Raw genomic sequence first — 9730 nt, forward strand, 5'->3', positions numbered from 1 at the left:
ATTACCACACTGTAAAACCAACCACATTGGCTAGATAAACAATTATTACTAATTATTTATAGTTGCATAGTATACTTACTAATTATTACCACACTCTGTAAAACCAACCACAATTGCTAGGTAAACTATTATTACTAATTATTTACAGTTGCGTAAATATAATTACTAATTATTACCACACTGTAAAACCAACCACAATGGCTAGGTAAACTTTTATTACTAATTATTTACATTTGCGTAAATATAATTACCAATTACTACCACACTCTGCAAAACCAACCACAATGGCTAGGTAAACTATTATTACTAACTATTTACAGTTGGGAAAATATAATTACTAATTATTACCACACTCTGTAAAACCAACCACATTGGCTAGATAAACAATTATTAATAATTATTTACAGTTGCGTAAATAATTACTACACTCTGTAAAACCAACCACACTGGCTAGGTAAACAATTATTACTAATTATTTACAGTTCCGTAAATATAATTACCAATTACTACCACACTCTGCAAAACCAACCACAATGGCTAGGTAAACTATTATTACTAATTATTTACAGTTGCGAAAATATAATTACTAATTATTACCACACTGTAAAACCAACCACATTGGCTAGATAAACAATTATTACTAATTATTTATAGTTGCATAGTATACTTACTAATTATTACCACACTCTGTAAAACCAACCACATTGGCTACATAAACAATTATTAATAATTATTTACAGTTGCGTAAATAATTACTACACTCTTTAAAACCAACCACATTGGCTAGGTAAACAATTATTACTAATTATTGACAGTTGCGTGAATATAATTACTACACTCTGTAAAACCAACCACAATTGCTAGGTAAACTATTATTACTAATTATTTACAGTTGCGTAAATATAATTACTAATTATTACCACACTGTAAAACCAACCACATTGGCTAGATAAACAATTATTACTAATTATTTATAGTTGCATAGTATACTTACTAATTATTACCACACTCTGTAAAACCAACCACATTGGCTACATAAACAATTATTAATAATTATTTACAGTTGCGTAAATAATTACTACACTCTTTAAAACCAACCACATTGGCTAGGTAAACAATTATTACTAATTATTGACAGTTGCGTGAATATAATTACTAATTATAACCACACTCTGTAAAACCAACCACAATTGCTAGGTAAACTATTATTACTAATTATTTACAGTTGCGTAAATATAATTACTAATTATTACCACACTGTAAAACCAACCACAATGGCTAGGTAAACTTTTAATACTAATTATTTACATTTGCGTAAATATAATTACCAATTACTTCCACACTCTGCAAAACCAACCACAATGGCTAGGTAAACTATTATTACTAATTATTTACAGTTGCGAAAATATAATTACTAATTATTACCACACTGTAAAACCAACCACATTGGCTAGATAAACAATTATTACTAATTATTTATAGTTGCATAGTATACTTACTAATTATTACCACACTCTGTAAAACCAACCACGTTGGCTACATAAACAATTATTAATAATTATTTACAGTTGCGTAAATAATTATTACTAATTATTGACAGTTGCGTGAATATAATTACTAATTATAACCACACTCTGTAAAACCAACCACAATTGCTAGGTAAACTATTATTACTAATTATTTACAGTTGCGTAAATATAATTACTAATTATTACCACACTGTAAAACCAACCACAATGGCTAGGTAAACTTTTATTACTAATTATTTATAGTTGCATAGTATACTTACTAATTATTACCACACTCTGTAAAACAAACCACATTGGCTACATAAACAATTATTAATAATTATTTACAGTTGCGTAAATAATTACTACACTCTGTAAAACCAACCACATTGGCTAGGTAAACAATTATTACTAATTATTTACAGTTGCGTAAATATAATTACTAATTATTACCACACTGTAAAACCAACCACAATGGCTAGGTAAACTTTTAATACTAATTATTTACATTTGCGTAAATATAATTACCAATTACTTCCACACTCTGCAAAACCAACCACAATGGCTAGGTAAACTATTACTAATTATTTACAGTTGCGAAAATATAATTACTAATTATTACCACACTGTAAAACCAACCACATTGGCTAGATAAACAATTATTACTAATTATTTATAGTTGCATAGTATACTTACTAATTATTACCACACTCTGTAAAACCAACCACATTGGCTACATAAACAATTATTAATAATTATTTACAGTTGCGTAAATAATCACTACACTCTTTAAAACCAACCACATTGGCTAGGTAAACAATTATTACTAATTATTGACAGTTGCGTGAATATAATTACTACACTCTGTAAAACCAACCACAATTGCTAGGTAAACTATTATTACTAATTATTTACAGTTGCGTAAATATAATTACTAATTATTACCACACTGTAAAACCAAGCACAATGGCTAGGTAAACTTTTAATACTAATTATTTACATTTGCGTAAATATAATTACCAATTACTTCCACACTCTGCAAAACCAACCACAATGGCTAGGTAAACTATTATTACTAATTATTTACAGTTGCGAAAATATAATTACTAATTATTACCACACTGTAAAACCAACCACATTGGCTAGATAAACAATTATTACTAATTATTTATAGTTGCATATTATACTTACTAATTATTACCACACTCTGTAAAACCAACCACATTGGCTACATAAACAATTATTATTAATTATTTACAGTTGCGTAAATAATTATTACTAATTATTGACAGTTGCGTGAATATAATTACTAATTATAACCACACTCTGTAAAACCAACCACAATTGCTAGGTAAACTATTATTACTAATTATTTACAGTTGCGTAAATATAATTACTAATTATTACCACACTGTAAAACCAACCACAATGGCTAGGTAAACTTTTATTACTAATTATTTATAGTTGCATAGTATACTTACTAATTATTACCCCACTCTGTAAAACCAACCACATTGGCTACATAAACAATTATTAATAATTATTTACAGTTGCGTAAATAATTACTACACTCTGTAAAACCAACCACATTGGCTAGGTAAACAATTATTACTAATTATTGACAGTTGCGTGAATATAATTACTAATTATAACCACACTCTGTAAAACCAACCACAATTGCTAGGTAAACTATTATTACTAATTATTTACAGTTGCGTAAATATAATTACTAATTATTACCACACTGTAAAACCAACCACAATGGCTAGGTAAACTTTTAATACTAATTATTTACATTTGCGTAAATATAACTACCAATTACTTCCACACTCTGCAAAACCAACCACAATGGCTAGGTAAACTATTATTACTAATTATTTACAGTTGCGAAAATATAATTACTAATTATTACCACACTGTAAAACCAACCACATTGGCTAGATAAACAATTATTACTAATTATTTATAGTTGCATAGTATACTTACTAATTATTACCACACTCTGTAAAACCAACCACATTGGCTACATAAACAATTATTAATAATTATTTACAGTTGCGTAAATAATTATTACTAATTATTGACAGTAGCGTGAATATAATTACTAATTATAACCACACTCTGTAAAACCAACCACAATTGCTAGGTAAACTATTATTACTAATTATTTACAGTTGCGTAAATATAATTACTAATTATTACCACACTGTAAAACCAACCACAATGGCTAGGTAAACTTTTATTACTAATTATTTATAGTTGCATAGTATACTTACTAATTATTACCACACTCTGTAAAACCAACCACATTGGCTACATAAACAATTATTAATAATTGTTTACAGTTGCGTAAATAATTACTACACTCTGTAAAACCAACCACATTGGCTAGGTAAACAATTATTACTAATTATTTACAGTTGCGTAAATATAATTACTAATTATTACCACACTGTAAAACCAACCACAATGGCTAGGTAAACTTTTAATACTAATTATTTACATTTGCGTAAATATAATTACCAATTACTTCCACACTCTGCAAAACCAACCACAATGGCTAGGTAAACTATTACTAATTATTTACAGTTGCGAAAATATAATTACTAATTATTACCACACTGTAAAACCAACCACATTGGCTAGATAAACAATTATTACTAATTATTTATAGTTGCATAGTATACTTACTAATTATTACCACACTCTGTAAAACCAACCACATTGGCTACATAAACAATTATTAATAATTATTTACAGTTGCGTAAATAATTACTACACTCTTTAAAACCAACCACATTGGCTAGGTAAACAATTATTACTAATTATTGACAGTTGCGTGAATATAATTACTACACTCTGTAAAACCAACCACAATTGCTAGGTAAACTATTATTACTAATTATTTACAGTTGCGTAAATATAATTACTAATTATTACCACACTGTAAAACCAACCACAATGGCTAGGTAAACTTTTATTACTAATTATTTATAGTTGCATAGTATACTTACTAATTATTACCACACTCTGTGAAACCAACCACATTGGCTACATAAACAATTATTAATAATTATTTACAGTTGCGTAAATAATTACTACACTCTGTAAAACCAACCACATTGGCTAGGTAAACAATTATTACTAATTATTTACAGTTGCGTAAATATAATTACTAATTATTACCACACTATAAAACCAACCACATTGGCTACATAAACAATTATTAATAATTATTTACAGTTGCGTAAATAATTACTACACTCTTTAAAACCAGTCACATTGGCTAGGTAAACAATTATTACTAATTATTGACAGTTGCGTGAATATAATTACTACACTCTGTAAAACCAACCACAATTGCTAGGTAAACTATTATTACTAATTATTTACAGTTGCGTAAATATAATTACTAATTATTACCACACTGTAAAACCAACCACAATGGCTAGGTAAACTTTTATTACTAATTATTTATAGTTGCATAGTATACTTACTAATTATTACCACACTCTGTAAAACCAACCACATTGGCTACATAAACAATTATTAATAATTATTTACAGTTGCGTAAATAATTACTACACTCTGTAAAACCAACCACATTGGCTAGGTAAACAATTATTACTAATTATTTACAGTTGCGTAAATATAATTACTAATTATTACCACACTGTAAAACCAACCACAATGGCTAGGTAAACTTTTAATACTAATTATTTACATTTGCGTAAATATAATTACCAATTACTTCCACACTCTGCAAAACCAACCACAATGGCTAGGTAAACAATTATTACTAATTATTGACAGTTGCGTGAATATAATTACTAATTATAACCACACTCTGTAAAACCAACCACAATTGCTAGGTAAACTATTATTACTAATTATTTACAGTTGCGTAAATATAATTACTAATTATTACCACACTGTAAAACCAACCACAATGGCTAGGTAAACAATTATTACTAATTATTTATAGTTGCATAGTATACTTACTAATTATTACCACACTCTGTAAAACCAACCACATTGGCTACATAAACAATTATTAATAATTATTTACAGTTGCGTAAATAATTACTACACTCTTTAAAACCAACCACATTGCCTAGGTAAACAATTATTACTAATTATTGACAGTTGCGTGAATATAATTACTACACTCTGTAAAACCAACCACAATTGCTAGGTAAACTATTATTACTAATTATTTACAGTTGCGTAAATATAATTACTAATTATTACCACACTGTAAAACCAACCACAATGGCTAGGTAAACTTTTAATACTAATTATTTACATTTGCGTAAATATAATTACCAATTACTTCCACACTCTGCAAAACCAACCACAATGGCTAGGTAAACTATTATTACTAATTATTTACAGTTGCGAAAATATAATTACTAATTATTACCACACTGTAAAACCAACCACATTGGCTAGATAAACAATTATTACTAATTATTTATAGTTGCATAGTATACTTACTAATTATTACCACACTCTGTAAAACCAACCACATTGGCTACATAAACAATTATTAATAATTATTTACAGTTGCGTAAATAATTATTACTAATTATTGACAGTTGCGTGAATATAATTACTAATTATAACCACACTCTGTAAAACCAACCACAATTGCTAGGTAAACTATTATTACTAATTATTTACAGTTGCGTAAATATAATTACTAATTATTACCGCACTGTAAAACCAACCACATTGGCTAGATAAACAATTATTACTAATTATTTATAGTTGCATAGTATACTTACTAATTATTACCACACTCTGCAAAACCAACCACAATGGCTAGGTAAACTATTATTACTAATTATTTACAGTTGCGAAAATATAATTACTAATTATTACCACACTGTAAAACCAACCACATTGGCTAGATAAACAATTATTACTAATTATTTATAGTTGCATAGTATACTTACTAATTATTACCACACTCTGTAAAACCAACCACATTGGCTACATAAACAATTATTAATAATTATTTACAGTTGCGTAAATAATTATTACTAATTATTGACAGATGCGTAAATATAATTACTAATTATAACCACACTCTGTAAAACCAACCACAATTGCTAGGTAAACTATTATTACCAATTATTTACAGTTGCGTAAATATAATTACTAATTATTACCACACTGTAAAACCAACCACAATGGCTAGGTAAACTTTTATTACTAATTATTTACATTTGCGTAAATAATTACTACACTCTGTAAAACCAACCACATAACAGTAAAAGTCGGAAAAAAAGTCGGAAAAAAAAGTCGGAAAAAAAAGTCCAAAAATTTCTAGAACAAAACAAAGCAGTTTTTCTGTTTTTTTCAATTGTGCCTTCTCCCCCCAAAAGGGGGAGATGCTGGGCCGGTCCCGGAAGTAGTGCAGTACCGGGTCGACCCGTGGCGGAGTTGGAGCAAGCCCCGAACACTCCGCCGCGCTACAAAAATCAGTTTAATATCATGGGTACAATTAGAACCCGTAACAGATATTAAGCTGTTAAGAACAGATACTACACAAAGAGAAGTTTATTGACTTCCAAACTGATAGAGCACGATACATTGACAATGTGAACCACAATATACATACACTTATATGTAAAGGATACTGAATAATGTGCCAATACAATACAGATGTTGTAAGTCACTTTACATTAACAGTCTTATCTTCGTATCAGAGTCTGCTTATCCTTTATACAATTTCAATCAATTGGTACAAAAAAGGGATATACAATAATAATGGGAGAACCACTCAAATCTCTCCATCCCAATGCACTAGAAGGGGAAAGGGAAAAAAAAGGGGGGGGGATGTACATGCATACATGTTATGATCCAACGCGCGTTACATGTGGTCATCAATACAACAATGTCGGCATCGTTAGCCCATTTGGTCTCACAACAAAGAACCGTGTGTGCCAACGCTGCAGAAACCGCGCCTCCCCGTCTAGTTCGAGCCGCTCTGACAGGTATTCCCAGAGCAGGAGGCGCAGGCTCTGCAGCCCGGGTACATGGCTCGTACTGGCTGCCTGCGTGCTTCCGCCAGGCAGCGGCGCTTCCACAAGACAAAAAGGGTACATGCCACAACTAGCCGCGCGAATGCACCCCGCGGTTGGTTTCTCCGCACCGAAAACATACGGTTGTTGCAGAAACAGCGTCGGTCCATCGTTTTTTGTTTGTAGCACTTGAGCTATGGTTTACCAAATCTCGACACATCCCTTGAAGGGGATTCTTAATCAAACCATTCTTTATTGCCTCAAATAATAGACTCACATGCAATGACACGCGGAAAAAGTAACCCAAGGTGTCACTGCATGCACGAGGCGCCCAACAATGCAATAGGACAGGCATTGAGAGGATTGCTGTTAGGCACATGGATAGCAGTGAGCTCGAATGAAAAAAGTTAGTTGGCCTCATCTTTGAGTTGTGATTGTCCTCCCCCAAAAACCGAGAGTCGCTTAGCTAGTCCCGGAAGTAGTGCAGTACCGGGTAGACCCGTGGCAGAGGTACAGCAAGCCCAGAATGCTCTGCCGCATTACAAAAAATAGTATAATGTCAGGGTTACAAATTACAACTGGCAACTGATATCAAGCTGTTAAAACAGTGTTTTCCAGAAATGTTTTGTACATTTGCAAGCAATGCTTTATTGCAGATACCTACTGCTATTAAGGCAAAAGCCTTTATTGCCTCATAGTTGTCGTTAGCAAAAGTGTCACATTTTTGCCACAGCACTTATTGGTCGCGAAGGGAAGACGTCGTGGAGGTGTCGACCAATCACAGAGCAACACCACAGTATGTGCAAATGCATAGCTTATATGTCCATATGTCAATCAATGAGCAGTTACTAATTAAAAAGGAAATAAATAAGTAAATAATTATTTATATGCTATGTCCTGGTTATTGCACTAATTACTCAATATTGGCTAGGTAAACAATTATTACTAATTATTTACAGTTGCGAAAATATAATTACTAATTATTACCACACTGTAAAACCAACCACATTGGCTAGATAAACAATTATTACTAATTATTTATAGTTGCATAGTATACTTACTAATTATTACCACACTCTGTAAAACCAACCACATTGGCTACATAAACAATTATTAATAATTATTTACAGTTGCGTAAATAATTACTACACTCTGTAAAACCAACCACATTGGCTAGGTAAACAATTATTACTAATTATTTACAGTTGCGTAAATATAATTACTAATTATTACCACACTGTAAAACCAACCACATTGGCTAGATAAACAATTATTACTAATTATTTATAGTTGCATAGTATACTTACTAATTATTACCACACTCTGTAAAACCAACCACATTGGCTACATAAACAATTATTAATAATTATTTACAGTTGCGTAAATAATTACTACACTCTTTAAAACCAACCACATTGGCTAGGTAAACAATTATTACTAATTATTGACAGTTGCGTGAATATAATTACTAATTATAACCACACTCTGTAAAACCAACCACAATTGCTAGGTAAACTATTATTACTAATTATTTACAGTTGCGAAAATATAATTACTAATTATTACCACACTGTAAAACCAACCACATTGGCTAGATAAACAATTATTACTAATTATTTATAGTTGCATAGTATACTTACTAATTATTACCACACTCTGTAAAACCAACCACATTGGCTACATAAACAATTATTAATAATTATTTACAGTTGCGTAAATAATTATTACTAATTATTGACAGTAGCGTGAATATAATTACTAATTATAACCACACTCTGTAAAACCAACCACAATTGCTAGGTAAACTATTATTACTAATTATTTACAGTTGCGTAAATATAATTACTAATTATTACCACACTGTAAAACCAACCACAATGGCTAGGTAAACTTTTATTACTAATTATTTATAGTTGCATAGTATACTTACTAATTATTACCACACTCTGTAAAACCAACCACATTGGCTACATAAACAATTATTAATAATTGTTTACAGTTGCGTAAATAATTACTACACTCTGTAAAACCAACCACATTGGCTAGGTAAACAATTATTACTAATTATTTACAGTTGCGTAAATATAATTACTAATTATTACCACACTGTAAAACCAACCACAATGGCTAGGTAAACTTTTAATACTAATTATTTACATTTGCGTAAATATAATTACCAATTACTTCCACACT

At 30.2% G+C, this 9730-nt stretch overlaps 1 non-coding gene and 1 pseudogene across 1 annotated transcript; both read right to left on the minus strand.

The window, feature by feature from the left end:
• Positions 1 to 6902: 6902 nt before the first annotated feature.
• LOC146171115 (U2 spliceosomal RNA) lies at positions 6903 to 7092 on the minus strand. The gene has a single exon (XR_014702980.1). It is a non-coding gene; the product is annotated as a U2 spliceosomal RNA (small nuclear RNA).
• A 901-nt stretch (positions 7093 to 7993) lies between these two features.
• Positions 7994 to 8164, minus strand: LOC146171116 (U2 spliceosomal RNA; annotated as a pseudogene).
• Positions 8165 to 9730: the final 1566 nt, after the last annotated feature.

This window comes from Amblyomma maculatum, unplaced genomic scaffold, assembly GCF_055883805.1.
Source record: "Amblyomma maculatum isolate TAMU_Amacu unplaced genomic scaffold, ASM5588380v1 scaffold_23, whole genome shotgun sequence".
Classification (NCBI taxonomy): Eukaryota; Metazoa; Arthropoda; class Arachnida; order Ixodida; family Ixodidae; genus Amblyomma; species Amblyomma maculatum.